The sequence below is a fragment of the Marmota marmota genome, unplaced genomic scaffold (genome assembly GCF_001458135.2).
Source record: "Marmota marmota marmota unplaced genomic scaffold, marMar, whole genome shotgun sequence".
NCBI classification, from domain to species: Eukaryota; Metazoa; Chordata; class Mammalia; order Rodentia; family Sciuridae; genus Marmota; species Marmota marmota.
This window is the reverse complement of record NW_025999999.1, coordinates 509,106-535,727: the sequence shown is the minus strand read 5'-3', so window position 1 is coordinate 535,727 and position 26,622 is coordinate 509,106. Positions and strand designations below refer to the sequence as shown.

The window sequence follows — 26,622 nt, the reverse complement described above, 5'->3', positions numbered from 1 at the left end:
ATATATATATATATATATAAATAAATGAAAGTTTTCGGCAGACACAACATTTATGTGGTGCTGAGGATCGAACCCATGGCTGTGCGTATGCCAGGCGAGCGCACTACCGCTTGAGCCACATCCCCAGCCCGAAATTGCCATTTTCTATATCTGTACATAGGTAAAATTTCAACTCAGGCCTCCCTTTGGAAGAGGGGCTTTGGTAGCTCTCCCCTCGACTCTCCTGTGCCTTCCATTTGGCTATCTGGGGAGACAGGGTGTTCTGAAGACCCCAGATGATTTTTCAGTACATGAAAATTAGGGACTATTCCTTTTAGTAAAGGATTTTCTTTTAGATCTTTTGAAATGTAGTTTCCTGTGAGATAGTGGGTATTAAAGGCATATAAACTGGAAAGCAATTTACAAATACTGCAGCATTATTTAGCAAAGGTTTGCCAGTGAGGCAATAAATGGTGTTTAGAATGTGATTAGGTATGCAGAAAGACAATTTAGGTGTAGGTAGGTCTCTATTCAAACATTCATGAATCATTGATTGGTTTGAATCCTGCATTCTTGTAATGCTTTTTGGTCCTGGGAAGTTCAGATTTGCACGTGTACATGGTTGATGTTAATGGAGAGCAAAGCTGAACTCATCCCCTTCCACTTAGTTTTGAAGGATTAGTTCAAGTTGACTCCAAAAGCTGGTTCTTTGAAAAGTCAGAAAATAGATTAAACTTTTGTAAGCTTGATAAGAATGATGTAAAAATGAGGAAAGAACCATTCGTCCTCACATGATGGAAGGGACAAATTAGATTAAAATCCTAGTAAGAGCACAATACTATCGCAATGAAGTTGTAGATCAGGGGATACAGATGACTTTTTGGCAAAATAAAAATGTCAAAATCAGCCCATGAAGTAGAAACTTTGAATATACCAGTTAGCATAGGTTAATTATAAAAAATGTCCGTGATTAATATCTTGAGGTCTAAATGACATGTTAAAATAATAATTCCAGTGTTGTTTAAACTTTAAGCTTTTCAGATCGTCTCCAGTTTCAATGTGCATATAACTCAACTGGAGATCTTGTTAATGGTGTATATCTTAATTCTGTAGGTTTGGTTTGGGCCTTGAAATTTGCATTTCTAACCAGTTGCTTATGCTACTGGTTCAAGAATTATACTTTGAATTAGCAAAATTCTACACTATATTTTGGGATTAGGATTAGGTGGGGGATGGAAGCTCTACAATTCTTAATTCATTTTATGAATTCAGTGTAAACATAGTATTAAAACCTGACATCAAACGTTATACAAAAATGGTACAATAGTCTCATTGATTGAACAAGTGAAAATTTCTACATAAAATATTGTGAACAAAATCTTAAAAATGTAGCAAAATATTAATAAAACCTGACCAAGTAAAGTATTCCAGGGAAGCAAGTGGTTTGGTATCAACATTTTATTAAGCCAACAAGAAAAAGATGTCAACAGATGAGAAAAAAAATCCCCAATATAAGTAAAATAGGAAGAAATATCCTTATTTTTTTATTTTTTATTTTTTGCTATGCAAAGTATGGCATATTTATTTTTTTTAGTCATACATGACAGCAGAATGAATTTTGACATATAATACATACATGGAATGTACATACATCAATCATATTGTCAATTCTATTCTGCTGCCCTTCCTATCCTCCTTACTCCTCCCCTCCTCTCCCATCCTTTCTCTCTATCCAATCTAATGTGACACTTTTTTTTCTCATTACAATATCATATATGTATTCTGTATAATAATGAGGTTCTCCTTCCATCTTCTGTGCAACTCCCCTTCTCCCTCTTTTTCCCTCCCACCTCTCTTCCCTATTTAGTGGTAGTCTTCTTCTCATGCTCAGGAAGAAATATCTTTAAATTGTGAAATAGAACAACATCCAAAATCAGGACACTGGTATTATTTCATTTTCAAGGTTCTAGAAAATGCAGCAAGTCAAATTAAAAAAAAAAAAAAAAGCTGGAGGAAAAGAAATAAGACTGTTTTTGTTGATAATGAACATTTCTAGAAAACGTGTATACCCTAATTATAAAAACACTAGTATTAACAATTTGGTAATGTGCTGAGATTCAAGATACTCAAAATCAGAGTTTTCACTACCTCAGAAATTAAGGATGAAATGGAGAGAAAATATTATCTTTACAATATGTCCTATGGTTTGAATGTCCCCTCCAAAACTAAGTTGAAGTTCAAGTGCCATGTGATGGTGATAAGAGGTGGAAACTTTAAGGGATGATAGGGCAGTGGGGCTCTGCCCTCATGTATGGATTAATGTTGCTGTAGGAGCAATGGGTTATCACCAGAATAGGCTTCTGATAAAGCCTACTTTTTTCCTGATAAAGTTTGGCCCTTACCCTTTTGCTATCTCTCTTGCTCTCCCTGTTGCTTTCTGTCTCAAGCATGTTCATTGCCCTTCCTCCATGGTATACCTCAGCAGGAAGGCCTTCACCACATTCCAGCTTCCTGAAACATGAACCACATAAGCTATTTTATAATTTACCCAGTTTGTGGTTTTCTATTATAGTGGTGGATTGAAGAAAACACGTAAGTTGCTCTTGTGTGGAGACTTTTTCTTTTTGGTACTGGAGATTTAACCCAGGGGTTAAATTGAACCACATCCCCAGCCCTTTTTGTATTTTATCTAGAGACAGCATCTAGCTGAGTTGCTTAGGGCCTCCCTAAATTGCTGAGGCTGGCTTTGAACTTGGGATCCTCCTGCTTTAGTCTCCCGAACTGCTGGGATTACAAGTGTGCACCACCACTATCAATAAAAACAATAAAATAAAAAGAATGGCAATCATCAATACAAATAATAATAAATGCTGTTGAGGATGTGGGGGAAAAGTATACTTACATATTGTTAGTGGGACTGCAAATTGGTACAACCACTTTGGAAAGTAGTATGGAGATTCCTCAAAAGACTAAAATTGGAACCACCATATGACCCAGCTATCCCACTCTTTGGTGTTTATCCAAAAGAAATAAAATCAGAATACTCCACTGATACATGCCTACTAATTTTTATGATATTGCAATCCAGAATAGCCAAGTTATGGAACCAGGACTGGGGCCTGTCAACAGAGGAATGGATATATAAAATGGATTATATATACACAATAGAGTTTTACTCAGCCATGAAGAAGGATGAAATGATGGCATTTGCTGGTAAATGGGTAGAACTGAAGAACATGCTAAGTAAAATAAGCCAGAGTCAGAAAGTCAAGAATCATTTTCTCTCATATATGGAAGCTAGAGAGAAATAGGAATTTTAAAAAGGGAATATCATGAAAACAGAAGGGGAAATAGTAGGGTAAAGGGAAGGGATAAAAGCAGAGGGAGGAGGAATGGGAAAGGGAAGGAACTGTGGAATGAAATTGATCGAACTTTGTTATATGCATGTATCACAATGTCACAATGATTCCACTTTTGTGTATAATAAAAAACAATAAATAAATGGAAGGAAGACCAATAAAATCTAAGAAGGGAGAAGAGGAAGTAGTTGAGATTGAAATAGAGCAAATTTATGATAGATGCATTTATGAATATGTTAAAATGAACCCAACTATTATATATAAGTATAATGCACTAATAAAATATTTTTAAAAATTTTAAGAAGTCTCCCCAAATTAACGTACACCTTTAGTAAACTTCCAAGTTGTATTGCTTTATTTTTTTTTAGAATAAAATGATCACAAAGTTTACATAAAAGAATAAATATCCAGGAATAGCCAAAAATAGTATGAAAAGATGAATAAGGATTTGCTTCAGATATGAGAAGCTACAAAATCATTGCAGTCAAATTAATATGACAATGATGTGGGGAAAAGGCTGGAGGAACAGAACAGACTATTAAGAATTAGATCTCTGAGAATGTGAGAATTATATAAGAAAAGCAGGATTTAATTCAATGAGAAAAGAATATGTAATAAATGGTCTAGGAAAACCTATCCACATGGAAGAAAATAGAGATGGGCACCAGCTCTCATCATGCTTAAAAATAAATTCTAGGGGATTAGGTACATGTAAGAAAAATTTTAAAGAAAACCTCAAGAACTACATATAAGGGTGGACAAGACCTAATTCATGGTAGCACACTTAAAACCCAGGACAGAAAAGGTGGGTCTGTATTAAAAATATCTTATGTTGCCAAATCAGATGACAACAGACTTATAAAAACAAAATACTACTGCAAATGAAAGAATAGTTATTATCTTTAATTATGTAGAGAAAGATACCTTAAAAATTGACAAAAGAACAAAACCCCAGATAAAAAGTGGGAAAAACAAGTGTAAAAGCAAATAGTTATTAGAATAAATATACCTGAATGATTAATAAGTAGACCAGAAGGTATGAAATTTTTGTAGTTGTCAGAGTACACAATGGCAATGAGATGCCACTTTACATATATAAATGGGCAAGACTTCAAAGAGTAATAATATCTTTTGTTGTTGGAAATGAGTAAAAATGGGTATTCTCATGCAATGCCTGGCATTAATAGGAAGTAGTTTAATGTACTTCTCTTGACTTTTTTCCAAAAACAAAAATATATGTGTTCAGGGGCTGAGGGTGTAGTTCAAAGGTAGACTGCTTGTGGAGCAGGTGTGAAGCCCTGAGTACCACAAGCACAACACCACACACACACACACACACACGAAGGACTCAGTTCTTATCATGTTTGAAAATAAAGTCTAGAGGGATTAGGACCATATAAGAAATTTTTAAAAGAAAATTGTGTGTGTGTATGTGTGTGTGTGTGTGTGTGTGTGTGTTGGTGCAGCAGTGCCTTTTCCAACATGTTCCCCATTGGAATAAAAACACAATATGGGAAAATGAATTGTACATGGTTGTTTATTTTGATGACTACAGTAGTCCCGTACCAGAGACAGAGTGACAATGACAAAAACAACAAAAACCCAACAAGAATGTATAAAAGTTTCTGAATATGATTTTATGAGTGAAAAAGTGGGGAAGAAATCTCATTTTGTTAATATAGATTATCTGGGCTTGGGGTGGTTGTGGGGAGGGAAAGATCAGGGGTGGGGAGTGGGGTGCACAGAAACAATCCAACTAGGAAAAAGCAAGAAAATGTCACTAACTGCTTGTCACCCCTCCCTGAGCAGCATGAATGATAGCCCACTTTGTAAAATTATATGTATATATGTATAAGCACATGTGGGTATACATATATAACATATATGTATATTATCTATATATGAAACCAGTGATCATACTCAATGCATATGCAGCAAATAATTGGGAAAAAATTGCATCCATATCTACATGTGCAATAGAGATGTTTATTATGACATATTACTAAATGAAAAAGGGCAAAGTGTGAAGCATTGTTCTCTTTGATAACAATAAACAACAATGTCCTCTATACCTCTATTGCTTTGGTAGGTTCACGTGAGCACAGACGAAGGTGTGGAGATCACTGCTGTGCTGTTATAAGTCACCAATGTAAACTTGGGGCCAAGATGGTGATTAGGATTTTTCTTTCCACAGATTGTAGAATTATTTTACCTGTTGTTCCTAGCCTGTTTTGATTTGTAATTTAGAAAGCTTGAAATTTTGTTGTCCTGACAATGTGTATACACATTTTCTCTGATTTAATATCTCACTTTGAACATCAGTTGGTCCCTTCTAGGAATTGGTTGTAATATGAGACATCTACTAATATTTGTCAGTGGTCATTTTTTTTTTGTATATTAGCCATGAGATAGCTATCTATACATAAAAATGCTATAAAAGTGCAGTTCTTGATACATGATTTCAGTAATTTTTTATTTTAGTAATTGTTTTCCAGAAAGCTTATAAATGGAACATTCACTTATTTACATGCATCATTCCTAAGTCACAAATTGTTTTGATTCACGGAAACACAAAGAGAAGAAGGATGAAGACTTCAAGAAAATCATTTTCAATTTGTCACTTAGTTATGCATTATTGTCTAGACCAAAACCGTCCACAGAACTGTCTGTAATGAAGAAAATGTTCTACAATCTGTGCTAGTACTATATCCACTAGCCACATGTGGCTAATTTTAACTTTTATTTAATATTAATTTAAATAGCCACATGTGGACAATGGCTACTGCATTGTTCAATGCATATTGAGAACCACTCCCCTCACTGAGAATAAAACAAATCTCAACTCGGTTGATAACTGAAAAGGCAAACTTGCTTCTTTTGTCTAGTTATTGGACTATCCTCCCCATGTATAGTGATAACTGATTTTTTAAAAACATTATTATAATGACTTTTAAATTTTTAATGAAATGTTTCAAACATACAAAAAAATGGCAAGAACCCACTCTTAAGATAAAACAAATGCTAACATTTTTCCTAAATTTTGCTTCAGGTTTTTTTATAATAAACTATTAGATATACAATTGAAGCCTTCTTTTTTTCCCTTCATTCTCCACTCCCTATTCCCTAAGTTATATATAAATTTGATATGTGTTCTTCCTTTCTATTGGCATCAAATTTTTTGTTTGTTTGTTTGGTTTTGGTACTGGGGGATGAACTCAAGGGTGCTCAACCACTGAACCACCTCCCCAGCCCTATTTTGTATTTTAATTAGGGACAGTCTCTCGGAGTAGCTTAGCGCCTTGATTTTGCTGAGGCTGGCTTTGAACTAGAAGATCCTCCTGCCTCAGCCTCCTGAGCTGCTGGGATTACATGCATGTGCCATGTGCCTGGGGGATATTTTTCTTTTTTATGCTTCCAAAGGTGGGCAAATATCAAGTGTCATCATCAGAGCAGAACATTTTCTCTAGGCGATATATGTATCTGTGTGTCTTTGGGTGTTTGTGAAAAAGAATCCACTTCCCAGGAAGACTGTATGAATTGCAGAGCCAGAGAGAGAAGCAGAGCCACGTGGGATGAGAAGGTGAGAGTATATGATGTTAAACAATTATTCTGGTGGAATTAAATTCAATGCGTTTGATGAAAGAATGGACATTTGCCAATAAGTAAGAAAGGTGACTCAAGGGAAAGAGTCAATTTCCTATTATTAGGAAGTGAGAGCCATCCTATATTTCCCTATATTTTGTCTAGGGATGTGGGAAGGGATTTTTTTCCTGGGGAAGTGTTTCTCAAGGTTGTTTGCTCATTAGAATTATATGGGAACATCAAACAACAGACACCTGATCCTTTTGGGGAGCTTGTGACTTAATTGGTCTTAATTCCCCCCGCCTTGAGTTGGATTTTTTCAAAGATCTCCAGGAGATATCAACGTGAGCCTAGAGTCAGAACTACTGCCTCAGGCCAGTCTTTCAAACTTAGATTTTTAGAATCACCTGCTGAGCTTTAAAAAAAATATGCTGCTATTTCCAGGCATTAATAGTATTTAAACTGATTTAAATGGCCCAGAAACAATTTGGCCATGGAAATTTTTTAAAGCTCCCAATTAATTTTAATGTGATGCCAAATTTGTGAGCCTGACCTAAAAGATGCCTTTAGTTATATTAAAGAATTAGACAAAGAATCTCAGTGAGTTTAGAGCCTTTCTCTGGTTTTCACATGCTAGACTCAGGCTAGAGTTGCCATGTAGGTGGGGACTAGTTTTATGCAAATAAAACAGATCAATCTGCAGATTTTTTTTTTTTTTGTCTCAAGTCAGTGCCAGTATATTTGATCTGAAATACTTGGAAACACAAGTACATTCAGTGACTTGGTCTTATGAAACACAGAAATCACTTTGAGATTCCAAGAAGGAACAGGATTGCAGGTTGTTTGATGGACATGAGATCACAGATTACAAAGATTATAGTGTGAGAAAAGGATAAGGCAGAGGGCCAAAGGGAAGTGCCATTCTTCCAGCCACCACAATCATTCCTGCATTCCAGGAGTAGATGCTACTCAGCGTGAAGGCTGGGATAAATCATACTATTTAAGGAAAAAGGTGTATTTGTCATTTGCCCTCAGCACTTACTTCACTTGGATGAAATGGTAGTTCCTGGAAGAGAGAGTTCACTGCTGAGTTGAGTGGGTGGGGAGAATGCAATATCACTGCGAAATAGAGTTTCTTAATAGAGAGTGAGATGAGGAAGCTGGGCAGAGCTGGTAGGAAAAAATACTGAAAGATGCCGAGAAGGAGTTAATTCTTTCTGGAGAGAAAATAAAAAGGGAAGCAATAAGAGGGTGGATTAATAAGAAAGTGAAAAATTCCAATTGTAAAGGGTACAGATGCAGATTGTGGTCTCCATACCTCTGGGCAATTTTCTCTCATTTATTTGAACTCAACAAGAAGGAACTGGGGAATTGATCTTTGATTGACTTGAGGATATAAGGAGGGAAGATCATTTAAGATGTAACATGTCTCTTTTATTGATAATTAAATTTCACAGTTTGGAAGATGAAGTGTATAGTACAGATGAAGTGTAAAAAATTAGATAAAAGATGGCATTTTATTTAAATAGTTTTGTAATACAGAAATAATAGTGAAGACAACTTGGAAAGCACAGAAAAGTAACAAGAAGAAAAAGATACAAAAATCATCAAAATTCATAGCCAAAGATAAATATTCTTAATATTTACATGTATTTTTAGCACTTTTTCATACAAATGAATCTGTGCTTTTCTTAGTAAGAATTATATTCCCCTGTACAAAGTAGTTTAGCATGAGAATATGCTTCATATGCAAGGAAGAAAACACTGCCTGTAAAACTATGCAATTTATCAAGAGCACAATGTGCTTAACCAGTCAGCTCTGTGGCATCTCTAAAGCATTTGATTTTGAAGGAAGAAATTGAGGTGAGAAGCAGAAAAATCTAGTTTTGTGTCCCAGAAAACCACAGGGGTAGATTGTGGTTTTAAAAGTTCAAAAATTTGTCTTGCTAGACATCCTGATTGGAAATGAGAATATGGCTGATGGGCATTTTGTATTTTGTCTTCTCACCCACCCCATTGTATTTATCTCAGGCACTATCCTATCTTGTCTATTCTATTTTTTGAACCAGCCGACAAATTATCTCATGGACAAGACTCTCAGGAGACAGTAATTCAAGTTGATGGAGGCTTGCAAGGAGTTATTGGCATAAATTATCTAAGCACAAATACCACCAGTTCATATCACAGGTGTGTTCAATTGCTCTTTTTTAAATTTTTTTTTACAAATTACTTAGCATAATTACGTTATTTTAATGACCACTCTAACAACATTAATTATGACATTATCTAACAGTGATTGGTGTTAGAAAGCTCTTTTTTGGTTTCAGAAGTCTCAGTTTCATTATATTTTTCAAAACAGAGTCACCACTATTATCAAAAGTCCTGCTAAATGTTCTATATCATTTCTGATTACTTTAAAGGAAAGATGCTTACTAGATATTAGTTTCCACGTATCTATTCATACAGCTTTCCAAGTCACTGTGGTGGAGTGCTCAGAGGACCAGTTGAACCAAACGCTGGGCTAACTACATGAGTTGATGTTGGAGTCATTGGCTGTTGAGCGGTTCCTCTTCAGTTTGGGCAAGCACTGCAGGTGTGCCAGCTCACTCTTGGCTTATGTTGGCAAATCTGGGCACTGGGGATCTTACCATTGGAGATCTACAAGATGAGAGTAATTGGTTTAGCTTAGCTTTCTTGTTCAACATGTGGGATCTTGAACAAGAAGCTGTATGATGAGTCACTCCAGGTCTCACAATTAGGCCAGGGATTCTATGCTTCTTCCATGGCCCTTCCTGCCTTGAGGTAAACTCAGGTGGACACCACACTCGGAAGAGGAGTCATGTACCTTTAGTAGAGCACAGGTTTACAGCATTAAACAATATCTTCAAGGCCTGTTTCTTAACTAGAGGATGCTCATGTTTCTGACCTCTGATGATTCTGACCAACCTCTTTTGGATTGCTCATATTAAGGAAGGCTTGATGTTAGCATTTTTTCATTTGTTTGTTTTGTTTTTAATTTGGGAATTATGAACTCACTTCCTATTTGAAAATTTTTAAATGAAAAAACAATCAGCTAGTGCAATTTTGTCAAAAGCCCCACACAGGGACATCAAAGGAACAAAAAAAGCCATGATATTTGAGAAATTGCTATATGATTATCATTTTCTTTTTCTCTTTCTCTCATTTCCACAGTGCTGCATTTTGAAATATGCAATACAATATAATACAATTTAAATGTTAATATTTATAGATTCTTTTAAAGTTTTTCTTTTATTAAAAAAACTATTTTCCATATTTTTATTATTGATACATTACAGTTGTACCTGTTGATGGGATTTGTTGTTACATATGTTATATAACAATATAATTTGGGCAATATCACTCTCTAGCACTTTTCCCTTCCCTACCTACATTCTACCCCTGAGTCCTCTTCCTCTACTGATCTCCCTTTTATTTTTAAGAGTTCCACCCTCATCTATTTTGCTTTTTCTTCTCTAGCTTCCACATATAAGAGAAAACATATAACCCTTGACCTTCTCAGTTTGACTTATTTTGCTTAAAATAATGGACTCTAGTTCCATTCATTTTCCTGCAAATGCCATCATTTTATTTTTTTATGTCTGAATAAAATTCCATTGTTTGTATACACCTTTTCTTTATATATTATCCATTGATGGACACCTAGGCTGGTTCCATAGTTTGACTGCTGTGAATTGTGCTGCTATAAACAGGGGTATGCATGTATCACTGTAGTAAGATGACTTTAATTCTTAGGATAAATATTGAGTTAAAATGTCCATGCTACCAAAAGCAATATCCATTTTCATTGCAATCCCTATCAAAATACCAATGACATTCTTCACAGAACTAGAAAACAGTCCTAAAATTCATTTGGAAAAATAAATACCCAGAATAGTCAAAGCAATTCTAAGCCAAAAAAATCAATGCTGGAGGCATCATGATATCTGATTTCAAATTATACTACAGAGCTATAGTAACTACACTGTATGGTACTTGCATAAAAAGACACATAGACCAGTGGTACAGAATAGAATACACAAAGACAAATGCATTCATTTACAGTCATCTGATCCTGGAGAAAGATGCCAAAAACATATATTAGAGAAAAGACAGCCTTTTTAATAAATGGTGCTGAGATAACTGGTTATCCATATGAAGAAGAATCTCTCACCAGGCACAAAAATCAACTCAAGATGGATCAAAGACTTCAAAAATAAACCAGAAACTACGCAACTCTTAGAAGAATAAGTAGGGCCAAAACTCCAGCTTTTAGGCACAGACAGTGACTTTCTCAGTAGGAACCCTAAAGCTTAGGAAATAATGCCAAGTGTTAATAAATGTGACAATATCAAATTAAATAGCTTCTGCATACACAACAAAGAAAACAATTAGAAATGTGAAGAGACAACCTACAGAATGGGAAAAAATCTTTGCTGGCTACTCTTCTAATAGAAGATTAATACATAGAATATATAAAGAGCTCAAAAAAACTTTACACCAAACAAATCAAATAACTCAATTATTAAATGGGCAAATGAATTAAACAGACACTTGTCAAAAGAAGAAATACAAATGACCAACAAATATATGAAAAAAATGTTCAACATCATTAGCAAGTAAGGAAATGCAAATCAAAACTACACTGAGATTTCATCTCACAGTTATAATGGCAGCTGTCAAGAATTCAAATAATAATAAATGCTGGAAAAGATGTAGCACTCTTAATTTTTCTGTGCCATCTAGAATTAACCCAAGGATTGTAGAAAACTAGGTAGAAGGAACCAGAGCTTCCCCAAAGCCTCAGCTCCCAGGTACTCGGTGCAGTTGCCCATATTCCAGGTAGCATGGTTATGGTCACCTAAAATGCTGCACCCTGTTTTGAGGAAGCCTAGTATGAGAACCTATAAGCCAAAAGAGAAACTGGGAGTTGCTATTTGTTTGCCTTTACTTTCTCAATGACTGCACTTCAGCATTCTTTTATAATAACTTGTCGTCATAAAAATAATCTGGTTGGCATACAACTTTGTAGGAACAAAAAATAAGTTACAAACTCAAGAATATCATCAGCCATGCCATTTGAAATTGTTAGCAATATTTTCTTCTTCTACTAATGAGTCATTAAAGTCACCCCCTGAGGTGCTCTTTGGGCCAGAAGCCACAAGAAATCAGAAATGATCATAATAATTATAACATTGTAACAAGTGATACTAGTACCACTTCACTAGGATATGTCAGACACTGGTGTATATCCATACACCGGAGGTAGGTGGTAATTTCATTTTAATGAGGAGAGGGCTTTAGGTAAATATCTTGCTCAAGCTCAAACTATAAGAGACTGAACGGAAATTTATATAGAGAGTACCTGTTTTGAAGGCCTGTGTTCTTCATCCATTAAAGCATTGATTTGTCTTCTTCTTTACTGGAATGAAGCACAGAATAGCTTTGCTCAAGCTTTTCTGTTTTCAGCAGTCCCTAGGGGGTGTACCCACAAGAACCTCCTGGCCTTGAGCTGTTATGGAGTCCAGTATCTTCTGACCTTTTCACCAAAGCTTCTTCACTTTCTTCCACAATCTTTCACTCCAGTTTTGAACCTGGTATTCCAGGCAATTGAGTACTGAGAATCCATGACAGGAGACCGATGCACTTGTAGGATGCTGAGATCATTAACACCATAACAAGGTAAAACTGGATTTCTGTCATTAACCCTCATTACAGAACACACTACTCATTTATTGATTTGGTTTTAAATAAGAAATAATTGTATACCAGGTGTCTAAATAGCTAGAAATTTCACCTAGAGAGGAGCATATTGATTAATGGGATAGAGACTCCAACTTTGATTTAGAGGTCCCTTGAGGAAAAGAGGTGCATGCTTATACTCAAGATCCAATAGTTGGTTCAATATGGAGGAAGAAAGGGGGAGACATGAAGGGCTCGTTGTACGTAGGGCTGCGTGGAGATGGAATTGGTTCTATTTGAGGCAGTAAGATCCTCCACACTTGTTGGACCCAGTGAGAATATCATGTAAGGGGGCGGGGTGGCTTCTGGCAAGAGAGCAGAGCTGAGCCTATATAGCCCTTCTTATATAGAAATTTGTAAGTGTGTTATATTATGATTGTTCTTGGCCCTAGTTCTTTGGTGCTGGACTTATTCTCAGACAGCTTCTCCCCTCAGGGTGAAAATGGCTGCAGCTCAGCTTCCAGTTTTAAATCTGGAGGAGGGAGAAGAGTGTATTTTTGTGCCATCATTCCCAGCAAAAGGGCTGTTGGGGAAATAAAATAAGAATCCTGCCAACAAAAAGTGTCCACCTCACTCTACACCAATATCAATAAGGAAGAAAGCATGGTTTATTCTTGAGTATGCATTATCAGTTTACATGCATGTAGACAGTCTGCTGGAGACTGTCTGGGCAGACTTTCATACACTTTATAAAGTAAAGTAAAAGAAAAATGAAAATGTCTTTTACCTCCTTGAAAGACAAATGGATAAACCCTATAATATCAATCCCTAGTCCTCCTGAGAGACTCCTGAGTCAATTTGAGAGGTATGTGCCAATGGTTTCCAGAGTCAGAAGGCCCATGACCTGGTGTTGTACAATGAGACTGAGTTTATCAGACCTTATAGTCAGGACTACCAACTGTGTTTCTAAGGGGACCTATGGGTAGGAGGAGCAGCTGCTGCCCTTTTATTAAAACAGTTTCATTGTATTAACTAGCACAAGGCCACCCCATGAGATTATATTGCTCTGGTCAGGTGGTAATGTCCACTAGTGAACAAACTTCAGTGGTTATGGAAAATGGACCTACTGACTGGCTTAAGCCTGGCTTATGATGGGGGCATTTCTAAGACAGCATATTGGGTACAATAGGAAAAAGACACACAAATGCTATGGAGCCCCTTATGATTCCTCAGGAGACAGGGACAGGGAGGCAGGGTACAATATAGCAGATGACTTAGTTTGGCTGCCAGGAACTGATGTATCACTGTGCTGCCAATTTTCAAACCCTTTTTATAACCACAGGACTTAAGTGGAGAGAAGAATGAACAACAAGCATTTTTTTTTTTTGAGAATGATTGCTATGGTTGCAGAAAACCTTCAGTGAGAGATCACAAAATTTAGGCAGAAAGCCAACTTTGAGCTGAGGGCAGTCATCTTGAATGTTAACGCTTTACTTGGAAAGCAAATGTTTTAGGAAAATCTGTATATAGAGATTTGAAATCTATGGTGTACCCCAGCAGTCCTGCAAAGGAGACAGAAAAAGTACCCAAAGTCAATGGAAGCACTTGGTCAACCACTGTGTATGGTGCCTGACATACAATCCACTGTACCTGCCACACCTACAACCCAAAGTCTAATGCATCAGTAACCATGGAAGGGGCAAGCCCTGCACCATAGACAGCCATAGTTGTGAAGTTTTGCCATATAAGGGCAACTTTCTCAGAATCTGCATAGAATCTGGAACAAAAATATTAAACAAAAAGATCAAGGATGGAAGAGAAGATATATAAGCACTGTTGATCATAAAGCACTACAAGAGGAATTAATAAGCTCTAGCCACACTCCCATTGTACAAAGCAGAAAACTGAGGCTTGGAGGTTAGGTTGCCCCAGGTCACACAGTGGATTGTGGCTAAATTACAATCTTCAGGTGAGACACCCAGTTCCCAAACCTTAATACCTTGCTCAAGATAGGAAAATAACACACACACACACACACACACACACACACACTCCTTCAGTTACTGATGGGTGAGGTTCCAAAATGATATTGAAGGTCATTGTTCTCAAGTACAAAGAGACATTTCTCTTGTGATGGTATGGCCGTCTTTTGGTGATGAGTAGAGTGGAGGAGATTCTCTTTAAGGACAGACTTTTGTTCTTTCATGTCTGTGCAGGATCCTATGTCAAGGGTACATGACCAGAAGAACCCGTCTATTAAGTCACTGAACTATTTAACTCCAATCTGAAATATCATATGAGAAGAACTAGTTGTAAGAAATGGACCACTCTTTGATTTGCAATGTTTAATTTTGACCATCAGTGCTGGGGCAGGGGTAACCCCCTGTTGTGAACTTCTAATAAATCTCAGTGAGCTGCATTGCCTGGATTTCTTTTTTCTTCCAACAGGAGACATTACTCTGGTAATGAGAGGAATGGAGTCACATTAGATGTGTGGAGGGTTTGGAAGATGCTTGGTCCTTTCAACAGCCACTTTTCCTGGGAACTCACTGGGTCTGAACACTTTCCAGTAAAAGAAGACCTCCACTGCAGTCACCTCATAGAAGAAGATAGTCTGTGCTACTTCATTAGAAACATGGAAGCCTGTTTAGTGGTGGAAGCTCCAAGGCCAGTGTTATAAGAACACACTCTAGGAATCACCAGTTGCCTCCTTCTTACTGGTCTATAAGTTCTTTCTTCCCATTGGGCACTCCTCAAAGCTGAGAGGCTCTTAGGTATCAAAGATGATTGCCTCTCATTTGAAACTGGTTCATGCAGACAAGAATTCTTGTGCCTGCAGTAGGAAATAAGCACAAGGTGAGGGCCTAATTTCTTATTTCACATGCACAGACACAGAGATAGAAAGAAGTGCTCCTTCACTCTGGAGGCTGCAACAATGACAGAAAAAATGGGTGCTGCCTGTCTTTGTGTGTTTGGCATTTGGGTTCCATGTGTCCGACTAATCCAATAGGGATATCTCCTCTCATTTTGTCTGTTGGTCCTGTTTCCCCACTTTGTCTGACCCAAGACTTATTAGGGAGCTAGTGGAGAGGCCATGTTCGGCTATTAGAAAGAGTCTGTTGGCACTCGCCTGGGTAGACAGAAGGAGTCCTTTTGCCTGCCACCAATCATTCTTTGCTAACATTTGTTTTTTAAAGACAGTATCCCACCTTGACAGATAATCTGCCTTGGTTTATGATTCACATCTCTGCCATCAGCCTGGACCCTCCTGGCATGTGCTGCATAAATCACTAGCCCTTTTTTGCTGCAAATTCCTGTCATCTCCACATTGCTGGGCTGAGGTCATTAAAGGCTGTTGCTGGCGGTACTATTTATCTTCGAGCTTTGTTTTCACTTCTGCCTTCCTATGATTCTTCTCTCTCAGGCAAGTCTCCTTTCAATTATTTCAACAGGTCATCCCCTCAGTGACAATGATCCATGTCATTAATTTTGCTCTAGCTGATGTGACAGACAATGGTGACTTCATCTGTTCACCCTAGACCCAAGGATGTTTGAAGATTCTGGGCCCCTTCCCTCCCAACCAAGGGTATGAGGAGCAAGTTGGAATGGTAGTGGTCATGGTGGATAAAGCTGGACTTTGAGGAAGCTATGTGTGTCTGTGGAGCTTAGGGATTCCAGCCAGTGACTGATTTCCACTGTCCCCTGTATTCACCCCAGATTCCTCCTCTCTCTGGAGTGTGGCACCTCACAAAGTCACTAAATATTGGTTGAATAAATAGATAAAATAAGGTGAATGAATGCCACTAGCCAATAAAGAAATCAATGTGACAAAGCAACAATTAAGCTCAAACCCCCTTCCTAGTTTAAAATATCCTCTTTGGTCTGTCCCCTGCTAGCCTGCTCAGTTTAATCTCCCTGTCAGTACCCCTTAGCACTTTGCACTTCAGTAACATAGGATCATGTGTCATGCTTTGGCTCCTCAGCAGCTCATATCTTCATGCTTTTTTTGCAAATTGTTACATATGTCCTGAATGCTTTTCCCTTCTTGCCCCAGCTTAGCTGAAATTCTTTAAACACCCCATCTGGGTAATCATTTGGAGAGAATCTTTCCATGAAATTACCCTATAGTCATCTTTTACCTCTCTGGGCCTCTTCTATAATTATTGCACTGGGATCTAGTATCATAAGCGTCTATAGTCATATTTTTTATAACATATTTGGTAAAATGCCATCCAAAGAGGTGTACCTCAATCAAGAACAGTTCTGTTCAATACATCAGGAGAATACCACAACTAGTCCCCTCTCTTAGTGCTTCACAGTGACAACTGGCACTTTAAAGGTTCTAAGAAGTCCAAGAGTAAAGAAACCTATTCCCTTTTACTCAATATTTCCTAAATGTTTAAGCAAATACCCCTATTTGTTAATAGTTATTAACACCTTTCACATGTGTTTTCCTTTGAAGTTTCTATAGCAACATTACTTCATTGACATGCCAACTTCTTCTCACAGTGGGAGTTTAGAGAAAGCAGAGACTGGGGATCCCACATCTGGAACCTCACAAGTGTGCAGTGAGTATCTGTTGAGTTGAATTTGTTCGGGCTCACAGGGTGAGCCATACCCCTCAACTGGACCCTTTAAGAATTTATGAGGAGCTCTCTTCGTGGTTCTCCATCAGAGTCTAGAAACAAATTTCTGGCTGCTAGCAGCTTACTTTTCAAAGTAGTGTTCTCCCTTGGCTGACCCCAGAATTCTCATGCATGGTTCCTGCTGATACTTCCCTTCCATTACCTGTGAGATGTGAAACTGACCAGTGCCAGCTGAATGAAGGTGGGCCCCACAAGAGGAAGAGAATGTGTGCCTTTGGAGAAATACATGCTTGTTTGGAATGGGAGTGAGAGTCATTCTTGAAAGGCTATCAGTGGGTGCTGAGTCTGGGAGAATGATCAGGAGGTGATGCTGGGGCTGCCATAGAAGGAAATAGAGGTACAGAGAAGAGAGTAGAGATGGGTGGAGGGTGGTAGCAAAAGGAAAAAGATCCTCATTTGTTTAGGAAATACAAGCCTTTCTGATATATATATATATATATATATATATATATATATATAGTATTTATTGTGATGGTTTTAAGTCCCAGAGCTGGTAGACACCCAAAGGAGAAGGTACAGTGAGGCCTCTCTAGGACTGGGGATGCTATAACTGAGCCCTTCAGGTAGTAGAGGACAGTAGGAAACAACAGGGCATACAGGGAGCTAAAAGTGCTCAGTGTAGTATATGGAGAGGAACACAGGGAGCAGGTGAGTGAGGTCACAAAGAGCCTTATATGTCACATTAGGGAATCTACCTTGTGTGCAGTGAGAAGCCACTGAAGGGCCTTAGACAGAAGGTGGAAATTGCTTTATACTGTGGAAGCCTGATTTGACAGAAGTGGAGAGAATGGAACAATTGGGAAATGAACTTGAAGCAACAAAATCACTTAGGAGGCTGTGGCACAGAGAGATGGGAGTCAAACAGCAGCAGAGGGAGGAGTTTGTGAATACACAGGAAGAAGTGGAATTATTTTTGTTTGTTTTAAATTTGACAATATTGATAAGTCTTGATGCTTGATGTGATGTAGAAAATGGACAAAGAGTCTCAGATGGCTTCTGGTTGCTGTCTTGGGTAACTAAATTTGTCTACATGAAAGCTTCAGAATTAAAAATTAGCATTATGACTATATCGGCCCTAGTAATATTTGTGATAGGCAAATGTGTTGGCCAAGTTTCTGTCACTTACTTTGCTGCATTCCTCTCTTCCTTTATGGGTGTCTACAGTCATCTCTTTCATTGAAGAAAGACCCTGCCAACCTGGGCTCACATTTGACAAGTTTATTCAAATTGCACAAATCTTGTTTTCGCTGCAGGGAAGAAAAATGCCTTTATATTTTTGATTCACAAGTGGCTATACTCAAGGCAAAAGACTAATTTGGTTTATATTTTCATCCATGATGGGTTTAGTGAGGACCTACCTACCCTCACTACCTGTGAAGTACTGGGCTGGGCTCTCTTTTGGGATTACGTCTGATTCAGTCCCAAGACCCTATGTATAACGTTCAGCACTGAGCTTGACATACCCTCAGTGACCCCAGCACTCACTGGATGGGCACTCCTGGTCTTGATCTTCAAGCACTCCATTTATGGAATGCCAGTCCATATAAGTCCATATTCCACCATTAAAGCCCATTCACATTCCTCTTTTCCACGGAGGCTTAATTGATTCTCCTGGAGAAAGCAATCTTCATTCTCAGATCCCACCAGGCTCGGCCTTCATGTCCCTGTAGGTTCTGATTGTGGTGATCTGCAGTTGGACCTCAGGGTCAAGTGCTTGAGGTTAAATCCTACCTCTATTCTTTACTATGTGCTGAGACTTCAAGAACCTCTCTTTCCTCATTTGGAAATAGGGATAGTAGTTGTTCCTCTCAGGATATTGCAAATGTTAAATAAGTTGATGTGTAATGAGCACTTAGTGCAATGCCTGATTCACCTCTCTCCTACAATCCTGTGAGAACAGGATAATGACTGCTTCATGACTTTACCCCCAAAGAATACTTATCCCAGCTCCTGCCAAGAAGTCGATATTCAGTCAATGTGTGTTGAATGTTGAAAAGATAACCCTGTATAATCCATACTAGAGGAAAGCAGCTTGGCTCAATCTCTATGGTTTCTCCTGTTTCCAGGCCCTTGGCCTGTAGAATTAGCACTGAGCCCTGGTGTGATACAGACAGTTGTCTTGAGTGAACCCTCCACCCAGGGTGCTGTCTTTTGGCCCATACCTATGTCATGATGTCCTAGTGGAGTTGAGGTACCCCACTCGAGCACTCAGGGCATCTTTAAGCAGCTTTTACTTTTATTCTATCAGGAAGTGAGATACACAGAAAGATTTTCAAAGAGTTTGTATCCCCAGCAATTCAAGAAATGGATCCAAGTAACACTAGGCAGACATAACGATTTATAGGACTTAGATTGGCAATAGAAATCTCGATTCATGGGCAGATGAATACCTTGAGAGACACAGTCAGATCATATCTGCCCATATGTTTTTTTCCAATAAATTAAGAAAAGAAAACATAACTTTATATTTACCCACATGTTTATCATTCTAGTGCTTTTAATTCCTTGGCGTAGATCTGAATTTCCATCTGGTTTCATTTCTCTTCAGCATTTATTGTCTACTGGTGACAAATTTTCTCCCCCTTCATTTAGCTGCAAATGTATTTATTTTACCTTCTCCTTGGAGGCTATTTTCACAAGATAGAACTCAATGTTGACACTTTCCTCCCCCTTTTTCTCTATTCATGTTGTTTCATCTGTCCTCTGGTCTCCATGATGGCAGATGAGACATAAGCCATTATTCTTATGGTTTCTTTGGATGGTGGATTCTCTGGTTGGTTTAAAGATTTTCATTTTTGGTTTTCAAGAGTTTGATTATGATGTGCCTATATATGATTTTTCTTTATAATTATTCTTCTTAAGATATCCCGAATTTCTTGGTTATGAAAATTGATGTTTTGCATTAAACTTAGAAAAAAAATCAGCTATTTATCTGTCCTTTCTCTCTCTCCCCTTCTCTTCACATACTCTGAGTCGCATGTGTTGGACCATTTAAATTATACTACGACTCAAAGATTTTATTTTTTTTGAATCCTTTTATGTCTCTGTGGGCTTCAGCAGCTTTTGAATTTAGATAATTTCTATTGGTTTGCCTTCAAGTATACTGATTTTTTTTCTTTTTCTTTATTCTTCAATTGACTCTTAAAACCTATCTATCTTAATCGTTTCAGGGTGCTATAACAATAATTGTTAATTGGGGAGCTTATTAGCAACAGAAATTTCTCGCAGTTCTGGAGCCTGAGAAGTTTAAGAACAAGTTGTCATCAGATTTGGAGTCTGGCAGAGGCCTACTCCTTAGTTCCCAGATGGCGTCTTTTCACTGAGTCCATTCATGGTGAAAGGGGAAGGTGAGTCCTCTGGGGTCTCTTCTATAAGGGTATTAATCCTATTAATGATGGCTCCACTTGCTTGACCTAACGACTTCCCTATGTCCCCATCTCACAATGCCATCACATTAGGGATTACGTTTTGACATATGAATTTTGGGAGAATATAAATGATTTAGTCTATAGCACCATCCAGTTGAGTTTTCCATCTCAGATATTGTGTTTTTTAAGTTCAAATTTATTAGTGTTGCTGTGTCTTTGTGGAATATACCATTTCTTTAATCATTCTTTACTGAGTAAAGAAATAACATCATGGTTGCTCTAGTTTGCATATGGTTAGAGTTTGGCCCCCAAAGTTTATATGCTGGAAGCTTCATCTCCAGTGTGTTAAAACCTCAAGAAGTGAAACCTACTGGGAAGTAATTAGGTTGCTGGGGATATCACCTTCAGAAGAGATTAATGTAGTTCTCGATGACCCTGGTTGGTTTCTGAGAGACTGATACAATTAAAAAAAAAAAAGTGAGCCTTTTCCTGAATCTTTCTGACTTCTTCTCTCACCACCTGATGCCTTCCACATGTGCTCCCACCACTGTGATGCCATCTGCCATGAGGATCTCACTAAAATCTAAGCCAATGGGGTTACCCAATCATGGAATTTCAGCATCCAAAACTGAAAGCTAAATAAATCTCTTTTCTTTATATATTATACTGCCAAGCCTCAGGAATTCTGTTATAGCAATAGAAAATGAACTTACACAGTAGTTATTTAAAAATCTTTGTTAATTTTAGTATATGTGTCTTCTATGGGTCTGCTTGTGTGGCTTACTCTTTTTCTTTTTGGGTCACATTTCCTGATTCTTTGCTTGTCTAGTAATTTTTGAGTGCATACTGAGTATTTTAGATGATACTTATAGAGATCAGATTGTGTTATCTTCTTCAAAACTGCCGGGCTTTATTGCAATAGGCAATTAAATTATTGGGGAATCATCTTGATCTTGTGAAGTCTTGGGTTTAGCTTTTGTTAGGGCATGTATATTTCATTTTTTCTCTATTTTAACAACATATTCTTTGGTCCTAGTATATAATCCTTATTCTTAAGGTGTGGCCCTTCTGAGGTTTCAAAGTATGACAAAAAGTATTAAACAAACTCCTCTAACTTGATGGGATTTGAGAAATCTTTGTCTTCCCAGCACCAATAGCTAACAAACTCTCTGCTCACCACTTAAGCTTCTAGCTGTTGCTATCTGCTGGGTTTCTGGGAGCATTTCCACAAACATGAAGTTTAGGAGGAGTCATCTAAGGTTTCCAAGGCAGTTGTACACAGATACGAAGGATCCACCATTTATGGCTTCTTCATTCTGGGACATCCCAGTCCCAATTCTCAATTTTTAGCTGTGTTGTAGAAGCTCTAAACTCCAATCTTTGACTCTACATCCCAGTAAGATTGTCATTTTTACTTTAAATGTCTACCCTGTGCTCTGCAAACTTGTTAGGATCCTTGAGAAAAATAGGGCATGTAAATCTCACCTAGTTTGCATCCTTCTTTTTGAGGACCATATCTCCTTCAGTTTATCCTTGCTTCTTATTGGTCTCTAGTGATTTAAAACAGTCATTTTTAATATTGTATCGATACTTAATACTTATTATTGGCAGGAGGGTAGTCAGATATAGACTATAGGGCTGAGTTGGAACTGATAGTCTAAATGTGTATCTTAAAAGCCTTAAGATGGTAGGAGGAACCTCATTAATTCAACCAACAAGATCTATAAATATTTTCTTCTTTTATTCAATCCATTTTTCAAGTTAAGATTTGTCTTCAACTTACCAGATTTGAGAATTGGTTTTTTGACCTTAGATAGTCTTCCTAATACTCAGAATCTGCAACTTTAAAAATTAGGTATGAATCCTGACATTAATTTATGTGAAATTATTTCCATCATATAATATCAAGACACACTGATAACTTCAGCTATAATGGATGTCTTTTCCTCCTCCAAGCCCAATTTTGCTCAGTTCACAGGTGGAGCATGTGATTCTTGCTTGGCCAATCAGAGCACCAAAAGTAGTCATAGGTTAGTTTAGGGGTTGCCATGTGAGTCAAACCTAGCCAATCAGTGTAATAGCGCTTGGCCACAGAATTGTTTCCTTATACCAAGATGGAGATACTGGTTAAAAAAGAGTTATGAGTCAGATATCTGCATGGAATCTATCAGAAAACAGATGTTAAGCTGTAAGAATGTAGACCTGGGAGTACTGCTGTCACCTTTACGTTACAAGTAACTGAAAGTAAAACTGTGCAAAAGACAGTAGAACCAAGATTTGGAGGCAGATTGGGTATAAATCATCTGAAGGCTTGGATACATCTCTACTTGAATTTTTTTATATCTGAAATTTTCAGGTATATACATTATAGAAATTCTCTCTTTTTTCTTAAAAAAAAAAAAAAGGAACTTGAATTGGGTTCTCTTTTACCTAGAACAGAATAGTCCTGATTAGAATATCAGGCAAGGGTCTAAATGGGTTATTCCAATTATAATACCCAAAGATGGAAAGGGAGGTCTGGCCACCCCAAATTGTTTTTGGTTGAACACACTTAAACAAGTCACGTCAATCACCAGGTTCGCAGCTGACAGCCTTTCTTTAGCACCCTGCAATCATTCTCCTGCAATTTTCTAGAATGAGTGGAGCAGGCACTAGATCAACAACACTGATGATATGTTTGCATGCTACACATTCTCAACCCATCCTGCAATCAAGCTTTCTCTCTCTTCCCAAGTGGATGGAAATTCTTCAGGGATATTAATATTCTATGTGTTCCTTCTCTGAGCTGGGCTTCAGTAATTATGCAACCTGAGTCCCTTTCTACTGGACAAGAGGTAACCTTTGAGCAATTTGTGGGAACAGTTATACAACCTGATTTCTGACTGTTCCTGGTATCACTGAACTATAAAGGTGCTTACAGGATCAGAAAATTCCACATGTTGGTTTAGTAAGAGAGCCTGCTTTTCAAGTTTCAGCCAAAATTAATCAGCAGTGTCTCCCAGACATTTTAAATAGTCCCTAATATCTCACCTGTTTGATCTGTCAAACATATATTTTTTTCCTCTTCTAATTGTTGTAGTATTCAAGACCTTTTGTACAAATTTCAAACACAAAAGATAATTGCAAAATAGACTTTGTCCTCTGTCCCCTTTTTTTCTCTGCATGCTGTAGTGGGCCTTTCTTCAGCATACCTACACAATCAGAAAGTCTTAGGGATATAAAAGATTTTTGGCAAGCAACAAACTGTCATGCGAGACCAGATAAACACTGCTTTTTTTCTTTCATAATGTCTAATTTTTCCACAGTCGCATGAGTTCGGTATGGCCATTATCCCCAATCATAATTTATTTTGGACCAGATTGGTCTGTCAGTCATTTGTCACTTTCTGTCCCTCAGAGGTACCTCAGCAATCCATGTGTTTCCTTCCTGCTGAACTTGAATGCGCATCTGCTCTGACTTCTTCAGTTGCTTTCACAAATTTGTTCTCTGCTACATTTTCCTCAGGTGCATTTACAGAATTCTTTACTTCTGTCTATAAGGAAGTATTAGCTCAGTCATGGTTGGAGAAGGGAAACGAATGAATCGCTTACTTAATTCCCCTTTGTAGAAAGAAGGACATTTTGTTTCCTGAGACTAGGTCTAGTCACAGAGATGAAATAATCAGCTTACGGAAAGTTAGGTTTTATTCTTCTTTCCTGAAAAGCAAGGACCCTAAGGATAGGAATTGTGGCAAATATTTGCAGTGTTTGCCAATATCTAGCTAATCCTTTCTTTCATTTTGGCATGTGGAAGTCTATACTACCCAATCCTTTGCATTTCACCAGGACCATGTGACTGATCCTCACCAAAAGGATGTAAGAGGAAGTGACTTCATGTCACATCTAAGCAAAGATAGTTCAAAGCCCTTGCATGATTCAAGGAAACTGGAGGAGGCTTCATGATGAGATGCCTAGACATAATGTAAGAGGGACCATAATGTATCCATATGGTCACAACTGAAGTCACAACAGGAAGGAAAGATGTCCTGGAGAGTTACCCAGATATGCAGTACATTTTGAGTAAGAAATACATGTTAGTTGTATTAATCCATCAAAACTTAGGTGTTTTTATCACAGCATAGTCTTTTCTGTTCTGTATAATGTAGAAATTTTGGGCATAAAATTGTGATAGGTTACAAACAGCAAAATACTCAAATCTTAATGTACACTTTGAACTGTTTTGACGAATGCCTATACTCGTGTACCCCACAAGCACTTTAAAACACAGAGCATAACTATCACTCGGAAAGTTTTTCTTTGCCCCTTCTATATGCCCCTTTCTTCGAGAGAAGTCACTCATTTAACTTCCTTTATTATAGGTAGTTTTGCCAGTTCTAGAATTTCAAGTAAAATAAAATACTGTGTGTGTGTGTGTGCGCGCGTGCGTGCGCATGCACGCACGTGTACATTTGTGTTTGTGTGTTCTTTCACTCAATGAATATTTTTGAGATTTATCCATATCATTGATAGTATCTCTCGCTGAGGAGTAGCCCATTATATGAATTTACCACAGTTAAACACACTCACTTTGATGGACACCTGTTCCCAGTTTTGTATTATTATGAATAAAGTTCCTAAGAACATTTGTTTATAATGATTTTTATGGACATATATGTTCATTTCTCTTGGATAAACATATCTTTGTATATTTTCTGGATCATAAGATGTGTGTTTAAATTTATTAAAAGGTTAAGAAACTCTCAAACTGTTTTTAAAGTGATTTTATCATAATTTTAGTTAGCAACATTCATGTGTTCGGGTTGCTTCATGTCCTCTATGACATTTGGAGCTTTCAATCTTTTTCTCATTTTAGCCATTCTATGAGAGTGAAGTATCTCATTGTAGTGTTAATTTCCATTTCCCTGATGACTAATAATATTGAGATTTTTTTGTATGCCTATTGGCCATTTGTAAATCTTTGTTCATGACATAGCTATTCATATTTTTTGCCTTTTAAAAAATAGATCATTTATTCTTCTATAATTGAGTTGTAGAAAATATATATAGTCAGATAGATATGTTGTGAATATTTTTCCAGTCTTTTTATACTAGCATGTTTATTTCTTAATGGTGTTTTCTGATGACAGGAAAATTTTTAAAATTCTTATGAAGTCTAAGTAATAATTTTTCTTTTATGGTTAATATTTTTATGTGTTTTCAAAGAGTATTTGCCTACACCAAAACTATCAAGATAGTTCTCCATATTTTCTCTTAGAAACATTATTATTTTTTCTTAAGTCTAACATTTATTTTGAATTAATTTGTGTGTATAGTGTGAGTATATATACCCGTGTGTGTGTGTGTATGTGTGTGTATCAAATTGTTCTAAGAAACTTGATGAAGAAGTTTCCTTTTTTCCCATTGAACTGACATCTTACTAATACTGAGTGTTTTAATCCATGAAGATAGTATATCTCTCCATTTATTTAGGACTTCATTAATTTCTCTTAGCAGTGTTTTAAAATTTTCAGTTTATTAAAATTTATCCCTATGTATTTGATATTTTCAATGTAATTTAAAATGGAATTTTAATTGAAATATTTTTTGAACCTATAATATTGTTCTGAGCATTGATACATTTGAACTTCAGCAAATACAATTCTCTTTCTTTGCTTCCATCACTTTGCTTATGCAATTGTCCATACCTACTTATCTATGCCCTTTTCTCTCTCTTTGATAAAATTCTGTCTTTATGTCAGTGCTTTCTTACATTGGGAAGGCTTTCTTAATTAAGGAGACTTTGTAGCTCCTTCACTCATAAATCATCCTTTCAAGCATTCATGAATCAGAGAGGTGAATTAGATCATCCTGTTCTCAAGAAACTCAAGTTACAGAAGAGGAGGCACACAAATAAATACAAAGTAGAAAATGGACAATGTTACTCCAAGTTACAAACAAAATTGTTTTAGTCAGCTTTTTTTTTTTTTTCTGCTGTGACTAAAAAACCCCA

The 26,622-nt window shown here is 37.2% G+C and overlaps 1 long non-coding RNA gene across 2 annotated transcripts; it reads left to right on the top strand.

The window, feature by feature from the left end:
* Positions 1-1,763: 1,763 nt before the first annotated feature.
* Positions 1,764-25,743, top strand: LOC125617949. 2 transcript variants are annotated; one of them, XR_007349078.1, is made up of 3 exons: positions 1,764-9,107; positions 15,069-15,476; positions 17,130-25,743. It is a non-coding gene; the product is annotated as an uncharacterized LOC125617949 (long non-coding RNA). The 2 variants fall into 2 exon arrangements; XR_007349077.1 differs by lacking the exon at positions 17,130-25,743 and having other exon boundaries at positions 15,069-15,987.
* The last annotated feature ends 879 nt before the right edge of the window (positions 25,744-26,622 follow it).